The 24,406-nt window shown below is 50.8% G+C and overlaps 1 protein-coding gene across 1 annotated transcript in view; it reads right to left on the bottom strand.

The window, feature by feature from the left end:
• LOC144936547 (uncharacterized) overlaps positions 1-9,549 on the bottom strand; it is a 76,279-nt gene extending 66,730 nt beyond the window's left edge. The window contains exon 1 of the mRNA XM_078863738.1: positions 9,118-9,549. The gene's annotated coding sequence lies outside the window, so the exon portion shown is untranslated. The remainder of the gene's footprint in view (positions 1-9,117) is intronic.
• Positions 9,550-24,406: the final 14,857 nt, after the last annotated feature.

Genomic DNA, 24,406 nt, shown 5'->3' on the forward strand with positions numbered 1-24,406 from the left:
CTCTGTGATATCCACTTCCGTGGGCTGCTCCCTAACACGTCGGGGTGTGGGTTGCTTGTGTAGAGGATGTTCGGGACATCCTCACACTCAGACACCACGCACTGCACCGCTCGAAATCCAAAGGCGACGTCCGTCCCGTGACGCGATGCCGATTGCCCAACGGGGATTATCATTTTGGGGTTGGGGAATGACAAAGGGGATTAAAGGGGGAAGAAACCCGATGTGGTGAAGAGGGAGTGGCGGCGGCGGAGGTGGCGGTCTGAGAAGCAACTCGTGGTCTCCATCCCCGCTGTTTCCCATGGCCCGTGCAGAGAGCAACCTCCCACGATTCGCTTCAACGGGCGCTCGCCAAATTAGCGACCGCTGGTCTGTGTCACCGCCTACGACGGCTCCCTCCACTCTCTCTCTTGCCCTACCTTGCCCCCTACACGCCCCCCCCCCCCCGTGCTCACAGCACCATTGCCAGGCTGTGTGCCCCAGTGGGTTTGTTAAAAAAAAAATTGTCTGACGTGAGCACAGGTTTGGGGTGTGGGGAGTCAGCGGCTTACACGGCCCTACCGCCCGCATTCCCACGACCCCACCTGAACTTCTTTTCATGCAGCGACCGTGAGAGTACGTGTGTGTACACGTGTGCGCGTGTGTGTACACGTGTGCGCGTGTGTGTACACGTGTGCGCGTGTTGTGTGCTGTGGAGCGGCGGTGTAGCGGTTAGCGCGCTGCGCTACGACCCCGGCCACCCGAGTTCAATTCCCGCTCGCGGCCAACGCCGGTGACGATGATGTCTGAACCAGTTCTGGGCCTCCCCTAAGTCGAGTCAGCCTCAAAATGAGTACCTGGTGTTGTGTGAAAAAAAACATCGCCATGGGGGAGACAAAGGCGGCCGGGCGTGGTGCTGGCCACCCCTCCCCTCGTGTGCCGTGCCGGCCTTTATAGGTGCTCGCTAACAGCACTTGCCCCTACAGTCTGTTAAGGCTTTACGGGGGGTCTTTGTCTTTGTTACAGCGGTGGTGCAGTGGGCTCGCGCACCGCGCTTCGAACCAGGCGACCCGTGTTCGATTCCCGCTCAAGCCAGCAACGGAGACTTTGCTGTGCTGCCCTCTGCTGCCCACCACGTAGCCCCACAGTATCCTATAGCAAGCAGCTGTGCACTGTGGCTGAGTAGACCTAGGGGGGAGGCCCAGGACCGGTTCAAACATTCATGGAACTCGGGTCGCCGGGTTTGCAGCGCTAACTGCTACCTCCTCCCCCCCCATCCACAAATATACATTTACACGCACACTACATCCATAAGAGGACCGTTTTTCATCGCCGGTGGAAAAATATTACCATAACATTGCAGACAACCAACTTTCTCCAAGGTCATCGCGATTGGTAGAGAAAAATGCGGGCAGTGAATAATCGACCACTCGGCTACAAGTTTGGTCATTCGTTTACCCGGGCTGTCCTACAGCAAATGTTATTTCCGTTCTTGTCTGGTATGCTGTTGATAAGATGTGCCGCCTATGCAAATGAGGATGCATTGATTTATGCGGGAATGTGGTTGAAAGCTATAATTTTAAGTGTGTAGGCCCCTCTTCCCCCTGCCTTCGCTGTGATAGCGGTGCAAATTCCACGTTTTTGTCTCGTTGCAGGGATTGAGTATATGTAGAGGAAAAGTTCAACAGTCAACCGTGCTGCTCTGGATTTCCACTGAAAACTGGGAGTCAGATGATCCGATTGTTGAGATTGCCAAGCTTATGAACGAACACGTTTTTATTTTGTTCTAAATAACGCCGCAAGTAATCATCATCAACTATCGATCTTTATCTGTCCATCAGCCACAATCATCATGCATCAATAAACTATCATCATTTTCCATTATGATAATCTTCTATCGTTATCAACCAACAGTTCATCATAATCATCGATCACGACAAACCATCTAATGTCATCCATCATCAATTACCATCATCAATCATCATCATACTGACATCAACCATCATCAACCATTAGTCATAATCTATTACACGCAACCACCTAATAATGCATGAATACTAATTACTCTAACACATTTGGTATTCACAGCATTTTTATACAGTTTCACAGACGGATATAGTCTGCCAGTTGGGAACAATATTCATATGTGGCTTTACCCAATAGGGTACATTTTGTGGATAATTTTAAATTTAGAAAATCATCATCATGTGATTATTCATTGTCAATCATCAACATCACCACCAACATCATCATCATCATCATCCTCTCTCCTCCAGTCACACCACGGGTGGGATCAGGGCCCGATCATCAATCTCTCCTCCCATCCGCATGCCCTCATCCCACACCCGTGGTGTCGTGGGAGGAGGGAGGCCCTGCCGTGTGAAAGTGCTGACGGGGACACACGCAGCATGTGATCGGGTGGGGGGGGAGGGGGACCTCCAGGGAGGACCCTCCCCTTCCTGTCCCCTCTCACTGGCCGCCTTCGCTCCCCGGGGGCACCGCCACCACCACCGAGCAGTGGCGGGAGGAGCAGCAGCAGCAAGAGGTGGAGGCGCTTCCTTCCCAGGCCAAGCGAGGTGATGGGGCTTGGCGAGCGGTGGTGACTGCACCGCGCCACGAACCCGGCGACCCGAGTCGTTTGGGTTTGTGAAGCGGTGAGATTCAGCCCGAGCGCAGCAACGACATTCGATCGAGGCGTTGCTAATCCGGAAAGGGATGAGCGACGGCGTGGGGTGTCCTTCACCCAGCAGTGGATTGATCACAGCTATTCATGATAATCAGCGGTGGCGTCAGCCCATTGAGGACCCCAAGCAGGACGTTTCGTTTGGTTGCATCATGTGACTTCAAACATTTATATTTTTTAGCTGAGACTAATTTATTTGAAAGTTATTTTTAATAACGGTATTAGAATGATGAACGTTTTATCAGATATACATATAAGAATCCGAGCTGATATTTGATTCGTGAATCTGCGCTCCTTTGCATGTCTTGGGGCCCCTACGCTTCCACTTGGGTTGTTGATTGCCAATTGCCACCACTGATGAAGACATTGAAGAGTCAAGTCACCCACCTTTATTTCTGCCAAATTGTATCTGTCTCTATCCCCTCTAAGAGGTGGTGTAACTGGTTAGCGCAGCGTGACAATTAACCTGATAACCTGGTTTCAATTCTTGGGCCACGGCTAACATCTGGCAGACAAATTCAATCTCAACCAATCTTCGTCCTCCCTTTACCCAACCACACTGACAGGCATGGTGAAGTATGGTCAAGCAACCGCTTACAACCAACACGGTGTGGATCGGTAGGCCTTAGTCCAGGAGTCAGTTGACAAAGGGCTGTAAATGTACGCAGCCAACCACGCTGATCGTCTCATGAGAAGGTTCGCATTTGGTAGAACACCATCAGGCGCTCAGCCAGAGGCACCGGAACTCATCGTCCGATCCGAACGGAACGTACAAACGTCCCTCGCTTAATTCGTATCGGAGCTCTCTGCGTCACGTCGGGAGAGCGCCTGCCAACTATCCGGCGTGTGCGGTGCGGAGCGGATTGAATTTCGCGTGTGAGATTCGCCAAACAGGGAGAGAGCAGGGAGCGGGGCGGTGGGGGGTTTGGTCACAAAACTTGGATCTTGGAAGCCCCTTTGCGAGGGTTCTTCACCAAGACGATTCGTAACCATCACATGGCCCCCTTTTTATTTTTGTTCCCGAGCACAAATCCCAGCGGATCTTAAGATAAATAATCTTTATAGAGCGCAGGGACCTTGAGCCATCTCTCGTCTTATTGCTCTCTCTCTCTCCCTCTGCTCGTAGCACCACGCCCAGTCTCATGGGGTCGCCGTGTCTACCCACACCACACAGCAGGCTGACCCCACCATCCCCCCGCCCAACCTTCCCCCCACTCCCCCCTCCGTTTCTGCTCGCTCATTATCCCGAATCAAATGTAGAAGCAGAAAGGAAACAGAAAAAAGGTTTCTTGTAAAATAATAAAAATAAAACCCACGACTATGCGCATGCCGGCTTTGGAACTACGCCCAGTCCCTCTGGGTCTTGAGGCTAGCTATATTTTTTTAATGTCCACTTTGGCAATTGTTTATCGCTAGCTGTCAAAACTCCGTTCCCGATCTTTCTCTCCCTTTTTCTTGATCCGTCTCGACCTCGCAGCTTTTTGAGTAGCAAACTGTACGGTACTTATCTCTCTCTGGCTTTGCCGTAATGGGGTAAACAACTTGGAAGAGTGTGGCGTACACATGTAAGCAAGGCAGAATGCTGCAGATGCAATCTGGAAGAGGAGGAGGCGGTGGTTGAGATGGGGATGGAGGTAAACGTGGGCAGGATGGAGGATAGGGTTAAGCAGCTTGGTGATTGGGAATTCAATGTAGCAGGGGAAGTCGTTGTTGGTGTGCAATGGTGAACAGGAGGTTGTGATGTGATGGGTGGGCCTCGTGGCGCGCAGGCAGAGTGGAGGGGGGAAGGTGACCGAGACGCGGGCATTGGAGTGGCACCCATGGGGGAAGATCTAAAGCCTGATGGCGATGGTCAATAGATAATTGATGATGAACAGATGTATGTCTGCATGTGGAACTTCTTTCGCACAATACGTAGCCAACCATGCTAATCGGCTGATGATGGTGACAATAATGCTAAACACACGTTTGATATTTGATGATGAGTAGTGGGACGATGGATAGATGATGACAATGATTCATTAATTGACGTACAATGATGATGAACAGACGAAGATGACTGCGAAATTCACAAAAGACCAGACAGGCATGCGTGCACGCGATTCTCGTCGCCGCTGTTGGCAGGTCCAGGGACAAAAACCCGCACGCGCGAACGCAGCACCGACGTTTTATTTTGGCGATGAAAGATGCCCCCGTCTGTGCCTCCCAGAAAAAGAGCAACTAAAATGTCTTTTTGAGTTCTGGGCCCCGATGGATTTCCAAGAAAATCGCCATCATTTCGGCACAGAGTCAACACCGGTTTTTACCAGCTCAGAGAGGTGACTCCTAATATGGGGGAACGCCGGATTTGTGTAAGGAGTTATTCGGTCGAGGGGGAGGCGGGGGACAACGGTTAAGCTGCACGATCATCCCGGTGAAACCTTGTTCGAATCCCGGTTAACCGCGGACAAAGGACGAGCCATCTGAACCACACCGCCCCTCACCATCCACAACTTCACCGGGCCGCACGAGCCAGCATCATGGTGAAGTACGGTCACGAAAGCAACATCCCCCCCACACCGCCACACGCTATAGGTGTAACAATAGTTCACTGCGTTGTGAACCCGGTGACCCGAGTTCGATTCTAGGCCTGCGGATAACGTTAGCGGCTGGCGATGTCGCGGAAAGGTCATGCCACACCGCACCCCGACCCATAACTATACCGACGTCGCTTTGACTAGCGGTGGTGACGTATGGTCACGTGCTGAGAGCGTATTCTGTATTGATTTCAGTTGCGATCGCTGCGAGGGTCATGATAGTGTTTAACAGCCCAATAGCTGGCAGCTGACTGTCACTCGACGAAAGTTGACTGAAATGTAGTCATCGAAGTTGGGATCGTGTATTCAATTCTTAAACGCTGTGCACGGTCTTTAATTTCAGCCGTAGGCCGCAGTGCGTAGAAACTACTCCGGGTGATCGGGACTGAGCGACCGATGTACATTTTAATTTTATGAAAGGATTGGAAAGCTGAATTTTGGGCACAATTGTTGGCCACTTTTTTGTTAATTACCAGAAAAATCCAAAAATCTAGAAGAAGTTCAACGTACCTACTCAACGTACACACGTGGAGGACGTTAAGTTGCGGGGAATGGCTTCCCCACCGCAGCTGGCAATGCGAATAAACTCTTACAAATTAATGTTTTTCAATGCGACGTGAAGATACGAAAATGGAAGACGATGTGTTTAACAAGAAGTGGTGGGGGGGGGAGCACGCAAGCAGTCGAGGCGAGGGAGGGCAGGAACTTCTTCCACAAATTTCCACGGAGCGCAGTTAATAACGTGTCGACATCTGTTTCCTGTTGTCAGGACGCTAATTTATGAAAGTCTCTTTAAGCCAATTTTTTTTTCTGGGTGAGGACGCCCCAAACTGCTTCGTAAATATTTCTCTGCAGGCTGAACAAACCGCGGCAGGGGCCGACTTTCTCGGACCCCCCCCCCTCAATTTTTTTTAAAAATTACAGCAACCCCAGGAAGAGAGAGAGAACAAACTGGCGCTAATGTAAACAGGCAGCTAGCATTCGATAGTACGCGAAATGGCTCACGCGTTCGTATCAGCTGCGGACGCATTAAGCCCTAATAAGGATGTGGGAAGTGTTTTTTGCCGGGTATGCTGGTGCCCGATAGTCCCCCGTGTGGTTTACGCGTCTGGGTCAAATTTTCAGACAGCCTCAAGTCAGCACGTACAAGTGGTACGATTACTATTAACAACACCAACAATGCACACGTACATATACAACGCCGCCGCTGTGACGAGACGTTAACTACTTCGCCTGGTATGCAGGAGGTCATGGGTTCGATTCCGACCCTGTCTCTTTCATCGTGGTCGCGTGGATTTTTCTCCTCCGGATTTTCCCCTCCACATTTAGAATCGCCGTGCGTTCAGAGTATTTGGCTCCTGTTATAAATTACCACGTGATAAGCCACTTGTTTGAGCTATCATTTGTGTCCAGCTCAGTGGGCGATACCTGGTCAAATTAAAATAGTAGTTCGTCAATCCACTGCTGCATGAGGACCTACTCAAGGCCTGCAAGCCTGATTGAGTGTAACAACAACCCCGCTATGGATCCGTGCTGGGTTTTGTTTTCATAACGGAACTGGCCCAAACATTCCAACGGTAGCAGGACCAGGTTTTCATTTCAGCGGGAGCTGTCCGGGGCTGTTACAGAAAATATCCCCCCAACACCCCGCCACCCCTTGCTCCTGAAAGTGTCTTGTGACTCCGCGCGGTGCGGCTTTTGTGGGTGAATGAAGGCCGTTCGTATTCGTGCCGAAGACAAAAATGCCACAACCTCATAAGTTCTCAAAGGCTAAGCAGTCGTTGAGCCTGAACAGTGTTCGTCACAGGGCTGCAGAGCTCCGTGCTGGGCAGCAGAGGGCAGAACGGATACATACATTGTTGTATTGCACTGTACTTCTAAGCTACCAGTGTTCACCACTCCGCACTGACCGACAGACCGTGTGGAGGGCTTCATCCAGCAGTGGATTGATTCGTGACTACTCTATACATTACAATAGATGGTATTTTAACCAGTCAAAAGGACACGGTAACGATAATTACCGCGAAGCATTGGCTTGTACTTCCCTATATACAGAGACTTTTAGCGGGGTAGTGTGAAATCCATTGTTCGCCCCCCTGCCTATATCAAGATATATCCCTGCCTGTGATACAGATGGCCGTGAGTTCGATCCTGACCCTGACGCCTGCTCTATGTTTGGAGTTTGTATGTTTTTTTTCCTTCCCGCGTGGAATCTTTCTCCGGATCCTCCGGTTTTTCCTTCCACACATTTAGAATATTTAGAGTATTTGGCTGCTATAAATTTCCACGTGATTAGCCCCTTCGTCGTTGAGCTGTCATTTGTGGCCAGGTCGTGTCTGAAACAGAGCTACTGTATGTAGCTCAGTGGGCCTTACCTGGTAAAAAAAAAATAGAGTTTAGTTTTAGTTAAAGTGTGTGGAACGCAGCCCAGCCCCTCCTCACCCACCAGCAAAGGGAGAATGCTGCGGGTTAAATTCCACTTTCGATCTCGTTCGGATCAGATTGTAAAGATGCTCGATGCGTGGGTAAACATTACTATGAACATTCAAGGACGAACGTCCACCACCATATATAAAAGTCTGTAGCGTTTGAAAAGGTGTTGTTAGCGAGCACCTATTAAAGCTGGCATGGCACACGAGGGGGTGGTGTGGCCAAGGGCACCCCCACCCCAGCACCCACGCCAGGACACCTTTGTCTTTTCAATTCTAATCTGGACAGAACGTAACCCGGTCGTCGTTTAAGGCTGAGCCGACATAGGGGACAGGCGCTGAACCGGTGCTGATAAGAGTATCACATTCGTCGCTGGTTATACAAACAAGCCGGGGCCGGGAATCCAACTCAGGCGGGCACAGGTTCGTAGCACCGTGTCACCCAGCGACTCCACAGACACACACGGCTCACACGCACCACACGACCCACACGTACCACACAGCTCACACGTACCACACGCCACACACGTACCACACGACTCGCACGCACCACACAGCCGCAACTGATCACGCGTACTCGGCACGCGTACGCGCCAAGACGTCTTCATTTGAACGCAGAGCGGAATCCGTCCGTGTTTGACCAATCATCCGGCGCGTGTAGCGTGCGACGGCTTCATTAGTATTCCAACGCAGAACACTGGCAAATGTGGGGATGCGCATGCGGTGGGTGTGGGACACGAGCCCTGCGAGTTTGCGAATCTTTGTGTTGCGGGAAATGATTATAACAGTCCCGACAGCGTGCGTGACGCCCTGTGCTCCGAACCCCGGGCGGACCTGCGTTCGATTCCAGGCCCCGGGCAACATCAGTGGCGCATGTTATCTGCAAGCAGTGCCGGGCCTTCTTTGGCTGAACCCAGCCTTTAAAGTGTGAACGTACCTTTAGTGGTGCGCCGTGTCAAGAAAAAAAGAAAACGACGATAGCGGGAAGACAAAGACGGTTGGGGCGTGGCGCTGGCCGACACCGCTCCGCCGTGCGTCGTGACAACCTTAACGTGCGCTCGCGAACAGCGCTTGCTCTCGACATCCCCGTGTAAGGCTGCACCAGGAATCTGTGTCCTTTGTGTGTGTTTGTATAGTATATATACCGTGTATAGACGAAACAAGACGGAATGATGGCCGACAGTCAAGAATCATAGCGGTAGAGGTAACCCAGTCATTGAAAGCATCCGAAAGGATCTCGCACCGCGCAGATGGCGCGATGGAATCGGCCCGTTGTGCAAGTGGCGACGCGGATTCATCCCCAGCGGGAGGATCGTGAGAGACGGCTAAGGGGGAGGCCTTCATCCAGCAGTGCATTGACCGTGGCTGCTGATGATAATGATGACGATGAGATCATATTGAACCGCGATGATGAAAAACGCACGGGCGGACGCGTAACCGGAGCTCAACTTACGTGCTTCTTGCTCTGGTGATTGTCGTGGGCCGATCGGCTCCGCCCTGTGCAGCAGCAGCAGCAGCAGTCGTGCACGGTATTGATTGTCTACTCCCGTCTGTCTCTCTGCGTCTATCTGGGTCTATTGTCTGCAAGGCGCGCACTCACGCACGTAACCGACTGGGCGTTCACGGACCCCCGGCTTCGTTCACCCGACTCTGTGCTGATGCTGGCGGTGGCTCGGCGCGTCGGACGGTAGTGCGAGCGGACTGTGGAGTGGCGACGAACCTCGATCGACTCGGAGATGGTGCGGGGCGGGGGGGTTAAAGGAACGTTGCTGGGCAGTCTCAGCCCAAATCCTCGCTCTCGCTCCTTCTCTCCTTTCCTCTCCCCCCACCCACCCTCGCCTTGTCTTTATATCGTGCAACAACAACGCACCCAACAACCATCCCCCAGCCTCTCCCCCCACATCCTTCCACCGCCCCCCTCTCTCCTCCAGCTCTCCCCCGCCTCCCATTCCCTTCCCCGCAACCAATCCACACCGAGCCACCCCGCGTGGATGTCCCCAACCCCATCATCCATCCATCCATCCTCCGAAGCGCAACTCTCCCTCTGGCCGATATCTCTCTTTTTTATTCAACTCGGCCAATGGGGGCTGTGTTTGACAGCGTGGAGGAGGGGGGGGGGCTTTGGTGGGTGGGGGGGTATCTGATTGTGAGGAGGTGGGAATTCAGCAGCCAGTGAGCGCCACACCCCCGTGGCCCCTTCCCCGCAGCTAAGATTGCTGATTGTGATCGAGAAACAAAGTGACCGGCTTTGCCAGTGGCTTTTAGGAGAGTCGGTCTCAATGAGACACCCCTCCCCCACCCCCCCACGGCATGAGTGGGTTTAGCTTGTTCTTCAAACGATAGTGGTCAGTGAGTCCTCTCGATCCAGATCCATTTGTCTATAGATTACAATCGATTACTTTGTGGTCGATGAAACCGGGGCCCCTCTTTAAGAGTTAGCGGCCGTCCCGACAGCATGCCTTGCGAAGGCGGGACCCCCCCCCCACCATCATCTCCTGCGAGCCACGTGATTGAGGTGACGTCACTAATGCCCGCCCACCACCTCCCGTCCAGCGCCACACGTGGGAACGCATGGTGGCGAGACATTTTTTATTTCACCCCAACTATTGTTCGCGTTCTCATTAGTCAAGTAGTCGAACCGATAATTGGCAGAGTAATCAATTACCTAAATAATTTCACTGTGGCCTTAAAAATGAAAATATATCATATCCTACGTTTCTGGCAACGGTCCTTCGATTATTGTTTCTTGTCCCTGTGCGCCGCTGCCAACGCAGCAGTGTCACCAAATACTGTGTTGACTTACAAAAAAAATCGATTAGCCCCGCGGTCGTGATGACAACACAACCCACAGCACAGCTATCGCTTCCTTCCTTCTAAGACCTCGCAGCTGTGCCAAAGTTTGGCACGCAACCTCCCAATTCCCCCCTATTTACGACAGCCTCATCACCACCACCATCTGGGTTTAGGTCTTCTCCTTGGAAGCCGTGGCAGAAATCTATAAATCTATATTGTATATATTAGACCAAGCTGGGTATCCTGGGGTGTGGCTCTTCGTGCTTTCGTTCAGGCGTGCGTGTTTATCTTAGTAGGGAGCGGTGGCGCAGCGGTTCGCGCACTGCGCTATTAACTCAGCAAGCCGAGTTCGAGTCCTGACTGCATTTATATTGGAGAGTGTAGCGGGGAGCGTGCTGGTTGGGTTACGAACCCGGCGACCCGAGTTAGATTCTCGCTCTTGGTCAACACCAGTAACGATTATCTGAACCGGTCCTGGGCCTTCCCTACGCCGACTCAGCCTCAAATGAGTACCTGGTGCGATTCGTAAACATCACAACCTTGGAGACAAAGGCGGCCGGGCGTGGTGCTGGTCAACCACCCCCTCGTGTGCCGTGCCGGCCTTCATAGGTGCTCGCTAACAGCACTTGCCCCAACAGTCTGTTAAGGCTTTACGGGGGATATTTGTCTTGTGTGTGTGTGTGCCCGCTTAGGTTCAGTTAACATAGAGTTACCCCCAATACCGATACCCGCCATTCGCCACTTAGTGACAGTGACGTCACCGCGGCGCCTGTGCCAGGCCAGGTGCACTTTGAGGCCACGTGAAGTGTCGAAGGCTCGCCGACAAGATGTCTCAGGACAGAGCAGATGCCAATGGGTTGGCTGACTGAGATGACCGGTAGATGCACCAGCTGTTCCCCCCACTGTGTCAACTTGCTGCGTTTTAGACGCCCGGCGCTCTGCTCGTTGTTGTGAGCGTCGCTCCTCTACCCTCCGTTGTTGCTGGAGAGCGATTGTTTCCAACAGCCCAGTAGCAGCGTCCTTCACGAACCTCCTCCACAGAGGCCGATCTTGACACCGCTGGTACCAGTCTTCATCAAGTCCACTCAGCTCCACATACCGCATCGCACCATCTCTTCTCCAGCTCATTTCGTGCCCGTTTAGCCCCCACTATGCAGCCACACAGAAGCTGCTTGGGCATGCGGTAGCTGGGCAAGGCCGAAGGAGCTCACTGATGGGAATGTGTCCAGATCTTTCAAGGATTTGTGAGCTCCTCACACAATCCAGCTTGGTTAAACACAGGATGGCTCGTAGGCATGCCAGCCTGAATGCTTCTAACCGGCGTAGATGTTCCATTAGAGGGGTCCACGTTACACAAGCAAAGAGAGGGGAGGGCATGACTGGCCAAGCAGACCCAAAGCTTCATGCGGAGCGACATACCAGGTAGCTTCCACACAGCATCGCGCAGCCGATGAAAGATAATGCCGCCTGACTGATTCGGAGTGAGATTTCTGCTGTCAGACCGGAGCTGGTCATAAGCACACTGCACAGATATGGGAAACTATCCACTCACTCCACAACTGCTCCATCACCAAATGGGGAGCTGAGAAGGTGGAGTGTTTGGTGGCACAAAATACCCAGGCAGGTGCTTAGTTTTGGTGTGACTGATGGAAAGACCCCATCTCTTAGTGGCATATTCCAGGTTCAGCAGCAGCGCCTCCAACTCCTCCTCTGAGTGAGCAGCAATCACCAAATCATCAGCATACATAAGATGGTTGACCAATAAGGAACCATCCCTCGAACGCACTCGAGCATCGATCAGCCTTCCGTTGTATCTGTAGCAGATGTAAATTCCATGGAAAGCTTCTCGAACTACGTGGTCAAAGATGATGTTAAATAATGTGGGGAATCAGAGGACGCCCCCCAATGTGAACAGGGAATGAATGGCTCCGACTCCTGTGCCACGTAGCTTTACACGCCACCACCACCAGACAGCCTCTTTGACTTTGTTGGCCTTTTTTGGAAGTGGCGAATCGGATAGAGAAGTAGGGGGGGGGTCACTTGAAACACACGAGGCCCAACCCCTTTCCTCCCCGCCTCCGAAACTTTTCAACAACCACACCCCCCACACACACTCATCCAAACCCCACACACACTCACTCATCCACACACCACACACACCCTCACCCACCCATACACCCAACCAACACACCCTCACCCCACACACACACACCAGCACCCCCCACACACCCACCCACGCCCCCCACACTTACACACACCCCACACACACTCACACACACCAACCACACACACCCTCACTCACACCCCACACACACCCTCACCCACCCCTCCACACACCCAACACACACACCCTCACCCCACACACACCCAACCACACCCCCACACTCACACACGCCACACACACACACACACCCCACACACACTCACCCACACCAACCACACATACCCTCACCCACCCACACACCTAACACACACACCCTCACCCCACACACACACACCCACACCCCCCCACAATCACACACTCACTCACCCACACACCCTCCACCAATCTACCCAAACACCACCACGAACTTCCTCACCACCCTATCTCCCCCGTCTCTCTTTTCGCCCCCCACACACCCACTCCCCCAAACCAATATATATAAATCCGTATTTTTCGGATTCTAAGAGGCACTCCACTGCCCCCCGCCACCCCAATATTGTACAGCTGAATATAGAGGTGCGTCTTATCATCCCAAGTGTCTGTCTGTGTGAGACCATCTTTTATAACTGTATTGACACCGAGCATACATGTTGGGTGCGTTGCCAGCCCAAATTCCCTATCCCCCCCCCCCACCAAAGACAAAGATGCCCCGCATAGCCATAACAGACTGTTGGGACAAGGGCTGTTAGCGAACACCTATGAAGGCCGGCACGGCACACGAGGGGTTGGGTGACCGGCACCACGCCCGACCGCCTTTGTCTCCCCAGTTGCGATGTTTACACACCACACCAGGTACTGTACCCATTTGAGGCTGAGTCGACCTAGGGGACGCCCAGGACCGTTTGAAATAACCATCACTGGTGTCAGCCGTGAGTGGGAATCGAACTGGACACACGTACCACACCCCCCACATCCCACACGACCCCACCCCGTGACCACACACCCTTCCCTGCATGCTCACACCCAACGGTCCAATGTTTCAGCTTCCTGGAATTTTTAGGCGTTTCGGATACAGACCATATTGTGTGTGTACGCCCGTGTGTATATGTCGGTCCTGGACCTCCCCTAGGTGGACTCAGCCTCAAATTAGTGCATGGTGCGGTGTGTAAACATCTCCAATGGGGATACAAAGGCGGTCGGGTGTGGCGCTGACCAACCCCCTCGTGCAATGCTCCAACCTTCATAGGTGCTCGCGAACAGCACTTGCCCCAAAAGTCTGTTCGAGGCTATGCGGGGTGCCTTTGTCTTTGTTGTAGCACTCTGCTCCAAAATTAAACTTGATTTGAAGCTTTCGTGACTGCAGGAATTACTCTTTGGTTCTTTCGGTAAAGTCACGTGGAAAGAAAATAAATTAAATAATAGAATACGACGTTTCGATTGCAACACAAGCAACCGTCATCAGGTAGAACTAAATTAAACTTGATGAAGATGATGCTGCGTTGGCAATGATGCAGAAGCATAGTTAACAGACCAAAAAAAAACCCGCGGAAGAAGTTATTGCAGAACTACTGCCCGATCAAATCTGTAAATGACGAGAAATCCCCAACAGGAAGAAGAAAAATAATAGTGCCGGCCGAAATAAAACAAATAATCGACGAGTTTCAAACAATACACAAACACGTGTAAGCAAAAAGAATCATGCCGCGTGTGTGCATTGTGCAAGTACCAACCAACAGTTCCTGAAGAACTGCAGCGTTGCGTCGTCTTGTCTTCGGTCACCATCATAAACAAATTGGAGATAATGTGACCCACCGACGGGAAGCAGCAGTGACGCGGTGATAGACAACTGTGAACCGGTTTCGTCATTAATAGACCTCATCGGTTCCATAAAAAAAAAATTACCAATGCTCACAGAACCAAGTGACCTCTTCAATCCATACACCAGGGGGCGTTACACTTTTTCCCGCACACAATTTTGGCAGATATTTTTTTACTCCACATTAAAATCGATTTATTTCAAGACATTTTGCCAAACAATCCCTGTTTCGTTTTCGAGGGAGACCCGGGCTGCAAAAGCAAGTCAACGTGCATGCAGATACGCCACTAGGGAAATCGGGTGGACGGTGTCAAGTATAGAACTCTGAGCTTGTAAGCAAAAAAAATATCTTTAAGCAAAACATTAACCAAGGTATTTTGTCAATCCGCTGTACGTACGTGGTGAGGGTTCTAAATGTGTGGAGGGAAAACCCGGAGGACCCGGAGAAAAATCCATGCGACCACCGGCAGAACATACAAACTCCAAATATACAGGCTTGATAAACTACCCTGATTAAACTGCCCTAACCCTAAGATGTAAATGCCCCTCCTGAAAGAAAAAAAACTTTATAGCTGCGTTTAAAAAACTAAACGTTGTTTTATATTCCGGAAACATTAATAATTTTGTATAACTAGCATTTAGAGAGATTCGGGAATGCGTTTTGTCAGCAGGGGTCGGTGGCGGGGGGGGGGGGTGGCTGTGTGGGCCTCGGCAATGTTGGCATCGGCCGAGCGGTCGCTGGGCCACACGACGAGCGAGAGGCCACTGCTCCAGACGTTGCTGCTCTGGCCACCACCAGCCCGCCACTCAGTGGAGGCGGCCATTCCACAAGCAACGACGCCAGCAAACGATGCCAGGGCTGGGCCTCTGCCTTTCACCATTTACTCACCGAAGACCGATTGAGAAGGGATCAGACATTAAGTTCGCCGCGTGGCATTCAGAACGATTTCGTTTTATATCTCGGAGCTGGAATGCAGCCAGCCGCATTAAGTGGACATCCGAAGTTAATGCGATGCGTGTGCTCAATTTTTTTTTTGGGGGGGGGGGGGGTTAAAGTTGCAAGCCTTAAGAATGTATCCCACTGCGATGAAATTAATGCACTGGCTGATGCCAACCGCTTTCACCACAATTGTCTGCATATTTGTGAGATCATTGGCATCTTTCCACGATTAGAACACGGTGACCCAGAGGCTCAACAAACTGTGTTTTTCGTGTGTGTGTGTACAGGGGGTGGGGGTGGGTTGAGGGTTACACAGAATCACGAACTGCCCATCCTGCTTTCGACGTCCAGATAACCATCCTTATTTGGTAACCACTCGCCGCCGACTCTCACACTCCACGTAACGATCGCCCATCCCACCCCCAGTACCGACAGCGTGGGTCACGATTCGTAGGGACGGCCCTTCTGCGGTCACCACTGGATGAGGGCCCTGCATACACACCGTGGCGATGGGGGAGGGAGGGGTCATGCGGATTGTTTGACCATACTTCACCACCCCGGTTGGTGAAGGAGGGTAATAAAATACCGTATTCCATGGAATGCAAGACACGCACCCCCCCCCCTCCCCCCTGTATGTTCGATCAAATGTTGCGGGGCGTCTTGTAATCCGGTGTGCGCGTGTGTGTGTGTGTGTGACCATTTTGTATAACTTTATTAACACCATACGCAAATATAAAATCGGGTAAAATGTAATCCTGTGAATTCAGAGACGCCTCACGGAGTCTGGAGAATGTTTTTGTTTGGGAGGGGAGAGTCCTTGCATTGGGATGTTAAAGCGATTTTATTTATTAAATAAGTTCACGTTTATTTTCTGGGGTCAAAGGAGAAACCCCCAAAACCTCTAAGTGTGGATAACATTCAGGTCCGCTGTACACACGGGGTCACAGACCCACTTGCTGCACCGTCATCTCCTGGCCATCCCTACGTGACTCACCAACCTCTCACCACTCACCTGATACCCATCCCTCACCAGACACACTCAGCCCCATCCTCTGGACAGTAGCAAGTCACTCTGCCGCACACTCCCCACGAACACCGCTCACGCTCCACACCCACCAGTCACCTACCGCAAGACTCACACCCAGACCCGTCCTCTTGGACAGAAGCAAGTCACTCCGACTCGTGAAATCCGATCTCTCTCCACGGATGTCGAACTTCCAGTCACGCATGCCCACGAGAAAGTGAAGGCGCTCACAGAGAGATGATGATGATGGTGGTGGCGGTGGCGAGATGATGAGATAACGGCAATCACTCTGCCTTCTATCGCCAACAACAATCGCCTACTGTGTTTGAGAGAGGTTGGTGAGGGGGGGTCACAGTGAACTGTATTGGGGAGATAGGGGCGGTCGGTGGTGGTGATGGTGGCAGCTCGTGTGGAAGGAAGAGGAGAGAAATCAGTAGCTGGAGGAAGATGACACTCAGCGGTGAGCGTCAAGTATGAGTACGTACGTTGAACCTCTTTCACACCGTACGTAGCCAACCGTGCTAATCGGAGTAGTGAGTGTCTGGTCTTCATTGTGAGTGCCTGGTGAGACGGGTGAGCGGTGAGTGTCTGCCGAGTGTGTCTGGCGGGTGGTGAGTGTTAAATATGCGGTTCGTGCCAGGCGTCGTGTGAGTGGTGGGCATGTATCTGGGGAGACGTGAGGCAGCAAGAAGGGGGGCGCATGAGCCAGAAATTAAACTAAAATCAGAGAGACGCCATCGCTAAGAAAAGCCGGCGGTCGAGACTGATGGCAGAATTACAGCCAAAGGAGGGAAACGCGAGAGTACGTGCACCAAAGAGATGGAGTGATACTGGTAGGAACCTCCTGGTTACACCAGCCCACAGGGGATTATTGTGTCCGTCGTGCAGGGAGGGGCTGGGTGGGGAGGGGCTGGGTGGGGAGGGGAGGGTGGGGAGGGGCGGGGTGGGGAGGGTGGGGTGGGGCTGGGTGGGGGGTGGGAGGGGTGGGGCTGGGTGGGGAGGAGCTGGGTGGGGCCGAGGGGGGTGGGAGGGGTGGGGCTGGATGGGGAGGGGCTGGTCACCCCGTGGTGCCCTTATAAAACTCAACGTTTAACCTACTCACGCTGGCTTGTGCCCGCCCTCACAGTCGGCCATATTTGCGGAATACACCACGCCGCCGTTGACGCTGGCCATTGACCGAGCAACCCAACGTTCCTACCAGCTCCCTCCGCAGGAATGTGTTTAAATCAGCTCTGTGCAGGAGCTAGATTATCCAGCATGCATCGGCCTGGGGTGGCCTTCATCCAGCAGTGGATAGAGCATGACCGACGACGATAAATGCGCCAATTACATAATTGCGCAAACATTTCCCCTCTTCGCGTCTCGCTGTTGTGTTTCTAGAAAATAATGGAAGGGCGATGTTGACTTAATGAGGTACAAAACACCTCCCCCCTCGACCCCGCCGCCGCCGGCAGCAGGGTTTAAAACAACCAAACAAAGCGTGAACGCTGCCGTTCCGATGTGGCCCCGTGCGGCTCATCACGCGTGGTGGAAAAGTCGGGGAAAAGCCGCCCGCGGTGCTGTTGTTTAAACGCGGGCACGGGCGAACAAAGCCGTCGTCAAACAATGACTTCCAACAACAACAAAAACACACGCACAATTATTACGTTGCATTTCTTTCGCGCCGTACGTCTGCCAGCCGTGATAATCGGAGGTGCGGTGGGGGAGGGACAACAAACGACTTTATAAAAAAAATACTTCACAATGATGATAAAGTGTGAGCATGCGTTGCCCGCATGTCTTTAAAACGTCAACGTGAATCAAATAATAATCAACATAGTGGGGGCTTAATTTCTCACTCGATATTCTCAGATATTCACGCTGCTAGGTTGGCGTGGAGAAGGGAGAATTGATCCTTATGGCAGTTACCCCGGGGCACCAAATAACACAAAACGGGCGAGGCAATTAAACATTTTATTTCTGGGACAGTTTTTCCCAGGGGTGTACTTCGCTCCGCGACTGGGGTTGAAACGCCAAACATCAGCATAAACAAATCGTCATCAAAAATTGCGACTCTGAATAGTGCACCGTGTACAGCTCGTCGAGATGAGTCGATTGCCGCATCGCCGACCATCAACAGACTACCAGTGACTGCATCACGGACATTATTACGAGAGCCGGGGCACTATGGATACCACGGGGTACCGCCACGAGGTTCAATTGGCCTAAGGCACTACCACTACAGTCCGGGCTACGCCATCCATAATAATACTCTTTGGTTCTTTCGGTAAAGTCACGTAGGTAGAAATAAAATAAAATAAATCACGACGTTTCGATCGCAATACAAACGACCCTCCTGCTGTATCAGCTCCGCCTGATGACGTTTGCTTGTTTTGCGATCGAAACGTCGTGATTTATTTATTTTATTTCTACCCACGTGACTTTATCCGAAAGAACCAAGGAGTATGGATTCCTGCAGTCACAAAAGCTTCAAATCAAGATTCGTAATAATCCTATATTATTGTACCCTATATTGCTCACATCCTATTAAACAGATGTATTATTTGGAAAAAAAGCAAAATAAGCCAAGATGGATGTGGCGTGCCAAAATAATTCCAGGAACAGCATTCCGAAGTGTTCCGGCTGAAAGTTTATTTTATTTACTTAATAATGACGTAAATACATATATGTATTGCAGTTATACGGCATGTTGTTGGGCATAATGTCCGACGTTTAGCTCCACTTGCTGGAATCTTCGTCAGGGGAGCCACACCGAGTATGTACGTATGTCGAACTTCTTTCGCACCGTACGCCACCAACCATGCAAATCCAATGTGCAAGTAAGTTCCTGTTACGATGGCAATAACAACCGCTATTGCGCCATAACACGGCGAAACAGGCCGTATATTTACATGGGCGCTGAACAAACAGCACCAACTTTCACCATCGTGTCGTCGTTGTACGCGCAGAGAACCCTGCAGCCCCACCGAGGAAGTGGTGAACCCCCAGAGTTGGGCCAAACGACCCCACACGGCGTAGCAGAGAGTTGGTCATCATCCAGCAGTGGAATTGACACCGCCGCTGGGCGCGTGACACGAGGCGCGCGCGCGCGCGCACCGCGCGACTCTCGCTTGCTGCGGTTTGTTTGGCCGTAGCGCGAGACGAGAGGGAGGGAGGGAGAGGGTTCAGGAAATTCCCTTCGTTGTGAAAAGAAATAACCTCGAAGAAAGAAAACACGCGGAGGAGAGGATGGTGGGGGGGGTGTTTTTTCAAATGTTTAAACCATGTGCTCACGCATCGCGGTTGCGTGCGGGGTAAACAAGTCAGTGATGGGACTTTAACGACTTATCGGTTAACAAGTCGATTGTAGATCGCCTATGTTTAGTCAATGTGTGCATGGCTGGCACGTATAAGGGATAGTTTTATTTATTTATTTATTGATATCTATTCAACACTTTCCAGCTTAGGCCACGGATAACGTGTTTGAAATTTGATCAAACGTGCGAGCGAAAACTTCGGGATAACGTTCCGTGTTGCTTTTCGGGGCGTAGCCTCGAGTTAAAGCGGGCAAAATTGGTAAAAGCGTTGCCCAAAACGTGGGGACACAAAAAAGACAGGGCTGCGTGGATCGAAACGTAACGTTGTGATCGCTCGTTTAGTACGGGCCGTCCATGAATGACGTCACGCGATTTTGGACGATTTTTGACCCCCCCCCCTCGTCACACGGCGTCACAAAAAGTCAGACCCCCCTCCCTCAAATATGATGTGGCGCTGCACTCAGATGTTGTAGGAGAAAACATTTATTAAAAAGTATATTTAATTAAGTAGAACGTGTTGTCTATAGTTATTTAAAGTTGCGCATTTCTCAACCCCCCCCCCCCTCGTCACACATCGTCACAAGTGTCTGACCCCCCCCCCCCCCAGGTGCGTGACGTCATTTATGGACGGCCCCTACTCCCGATGACAAGGGCGCACTTTTGGAAAAGGGTCACTCAATGGAAAGGCGTGCGCATGGTTCTTCTCCCTCGTTTCGAAGAAGAGTAACAACGCCGGTTTTTGTTGTGTCGGGAACGCGTTCGCGAAAAGTTGCGACGTACATCGAAGCGGTTTACAGGAGCAGGTGGTGGCGGTGGAGGGCTGAGAGGCGACGGATAACGAGACGCGGCACGGACGACCGTTTCGGAGACGCGGGTGTGTGGGGTCGAGGCGACGCAACACATCAGGTAGCGCTTTAATACATTGACGACGTATTGGCGAAACGACGTAAAAAAGGGGGAAACGTAAGTCGATGGGTATGACTCTTTGGTTCTTTCGGTAAAGTCGCGTAGAAATTAAAAATAAAATAAATAATAGAACACGACGTTTGGATTGCAACACAAGAGAGACACACACAGAGAGAGAGAGAGACAAACACAGACACGGAGAGAGACACAGAGAGAGAGACAAACACAGAGACGGAGAGAGACACAGAGAGAGAGAGACAAACACAGCCACGGAGAGAGAGAGACACAAATGGGTATTATTGTACAACACCGTATACCGTTACAATCTGCCACGGTCGTTAGCGCACTGGGCGCTGAGACGCGTTTATCCGAGGTATGCACATTCCCTGGCACGACTCACATCGGTGATGATACCTGGACCGGTTCCTTGCCAAAAAACCCGTGTCACGTTTCTCAAGCGCCATGCGATGCTGTCACAAGGTAGTTCATGTTACGTGGGGTTTTGTTTTGTTCCCTTAGGGGCCGTCCATAAATGACGTCACGCACCTGGGGGGGGGGGGGGTTCAGACATTTGTGACGATGTGTGACGAGGGGGGGGTTTGGTTGAGAAATGTGACGTCACATCAAAATGCGCAACTTTAAATAAATATAGACAACACGTTCTACTTAATTAAATTGACTTTTTAATAAATGTTTTCTCCTATACAACATCAGAGTGCAGCGCCACATTAAATACGCACTACAATGGCAATAGTTTAAAGCGATCTGAGGCATGTTAAAACAAATTTGGGGGGGGGCAGAGCTTTGTGACGCCGTGTGACTAGGGGGGGGGGTCAGAAATCGTCCAAAATCGCGTGACGTCATTTATGGACGCCCCCTTAGCCAGGAGATGGTTTAAGCCCAACGAGACGCATGGAAGAACTTCTTTTGCAAGGACGACGTGGGTCACGCGAATGATGAAACACGTGAATGCTAAAGCTTCAAGCGAGTTCAATTACTCATGAAAGTACTCGCCTCTAAGCACGACCACCACTAGGATGACGACATTCTCCTCTATCCGAGTGCGCAGTGCAATGGGAAGGAGAAGAGGAATCGATTCGTGAAGCCGAAGACTCTGGAATCGTTTAAAGGCTGAGAAATTCCTTCAGTCATTGACTCCAGATGGCGGCGCTCTAAACAACGTCGTCGCCACACGTGGTCACGCGAACAAAGGATGAGGCGGGGCTGGGGGGGTCCGAGAGGGGGGAGAGGCGGGGTTAGGGGCAGGGGTAGGGTCAGGGATAGGCGTTGATTGGCTAGTGGTTCTAGATTTGAAGCTTTTGTGACTGCAAGGATTCATACTCTTAGGTTTTTCGGTAAAGTCATGTAGGTAAAAAATAAATAATATAATTGAAAAATAATAGAAATAAAATAATAAATCACGACGTTTCGGGGGCAACACAAGTCTCCGTCATCAGGTGGGACCGTCACAGCTAGATTTGAGACAGTAAATGAGACAGTAAATCTAGCTGTGACGGTCCCACCTGATGACGGAGACTTGTGTTGCCTCTGAAACGTCGTGATTTATTATTTTATTTCTATTATTTTTCAATTATATTATTTATTATTTTTTTCCTCCGTGACTTTACCGAAAAACCTAAGAGTATGGCTAGTGGTTGTTAGAGCTACTTGGGCTAGTGTGGTTCGGGGTAGTGCTAAGGTCCGGTTGGCTACGGGTGTTGTTCGTGGTTGGGGTAGTATGAGCGTGTGTGTTGGCTAGTATGGTTAGGGCTAAGGCTAGTTAGTGCTAGTTAGCTGGAAATTGGTAGGTCGAGGTGTGGTTGTGTGCAGTGCTCGTGTCTGTAGTTGTTTTTTAGTGATTAGGGTTGGGCAAACATCTAATACCGTACTGGTTGTCTAGTTTATGAGGGTTAGACTCTGGTCTGGTTGACTAGTTTGTTAGGTTTAGTGCTCGTGTATGGCTAATTAGTTTACTCCAAGCATATTCTTTGGGTCTTTCTGTAAAGTCACGGAGATAGGTTCAAATTAATAAAAATAAAATAAACCAAAAACTACGACGTTTCGTAGTTTTTTTTTCATCGATCGCTTGTGTTGTGATCGAAACGTCGTCGTTTTTTGTTAATTTTATTTGTATTAATTTGAACCTATCTACGTGACTTTACAGAAAGACCCAAATAATATGAATTCCTGCAGTCACGAAAACTTTAAGTCAAGATTGTACTCCAACCATTTTCACTTTTGCACTCTCCTCCGTGTCCACGTGTTGGCAGCTGGACTGTTTTTGTTCTTCCACATTTCGCCTGCCGGGCCCGGTCAGTCGCTTGTTCACCAATCGTTGCGATTCGCCAGATCGTCGGCGAAAGCGTAGCCGATGTCACTCTGCACGTGTACGTATATGTACCAAGGCCGTAATGATCATATATATTGTGGGGGGGGGGGACACACATCCCCCCCCCAATATTCAAATATGCTCAAAATGTCCCCCCCCCAATATATTGCTATATCGGAAAACAATTGCTATGCTATGTAAATAAAAACAACAATTTGCTAAACCTTGGCCACAATATCTGGACTTGCCTTCATATAAATCAATGCATAGATTTCTGTTTATATGATTGTGGATATGGTTGTACTTTATTAATCCCTAATCTCTGCCATTACATACAATGACACAAGAAATGGTTTAAAAAAAGTTAAAACAGAGCAATGTAATACAATACACTATTATACATTATTGTAAAAAAATAAATGAAAAGTCCATCCCATGTGTTAGTCAATTTTTTTATATTTTAGATATTTTTCTGGGTTGGGACCCCCAGACACCCTGGAAGATTTGGTCCCCCCCAATGTTCACTCCATGGCTACGGCCTTGATATGTACTCATGTTGAACTTCTTTCGCACCGTACGTAGCCAAACCCTGCTAATCGGCGATGCCAATCTCTACATCGTCATCATCCAAACTGGAACACTTCGCCCATGCGTTCTGTCAAGTTCTGTCAAGTTGTGATGTTGCCTTTTTATTCCCCGGTGTTTACTCTGGCCAGCAGAGTGCCGAGTTAGCAGAAACTCATGCCGACAGCCACTGACTCCGAAGACATCGTAAATAAAATTACAACGATTATGATGATGATAAACTCCATAATGAATTTAGTATGCAGGATTGTGCATGCGAGCAGGAAGTGTGGGTGGCTTGAGTGTTTGCTGGCAGTCGGTAAACTCAGCGGTTTGTGCTGTGCTACGAACCCGGCGACCCGAGTTCGATTCCCGCTCACGGTCAAAAACAGTGGCGCATATACGAACCGGTCCTGGGGCTCCACTTGTCGACTCAGCCTTAAATGACTAACCGGGTGCGGTGTGCAAACATCAGCACCGGGGAGACAAAGGCGGCCGGGCGTAGTTCTGGCCACCCACCCGTCGTGTGTCGTTCTGGCTCTTGCCCCAACAGTCTGTTAAGGCTATACGGGGGATATTTGTATTTGTTTACCCACGCACACTTACCCCAGCGGTCTGTTAAATGTTATACGGGACGGTACTTTGTCTTCATATGCAAGCGCGTGCGTGTGTGCATGGGGTTAGCGGTCGCGCAGCAGTTAGCATGTTGCACTACGACCCGAGTTCAAATCAACTTCAAGTGGGAGCCATATCGGTGTGCAAAAATCAGCACTGTCAATGCATATGATAATGCATTCATTTAAATAGCCTCTCTATATATACATTAAAGTCAGTGGCAGACCGTCGTACAGACCGGGTGAACCTTTGTCTAAATTACAATGAGGGAGCTGAAGCCTCGCTGGCTAGGAGTCTATGCCCTCCACCACGCCAT

Source organism: Lampetra fluviatilis, chromosome 16 (genome assembly GCF_964198595.1).
Source record: "Lampetra fluviatilis chromosome 16, kcLamFluv1.1, whole genome shotgun sequence".
NCBI lineage: Eukaryota > Metazoa > Chordata > Hyperoartia > Petromyzontiformes > Petromyzontidae > Lampetra > Lampetra fluviatilis.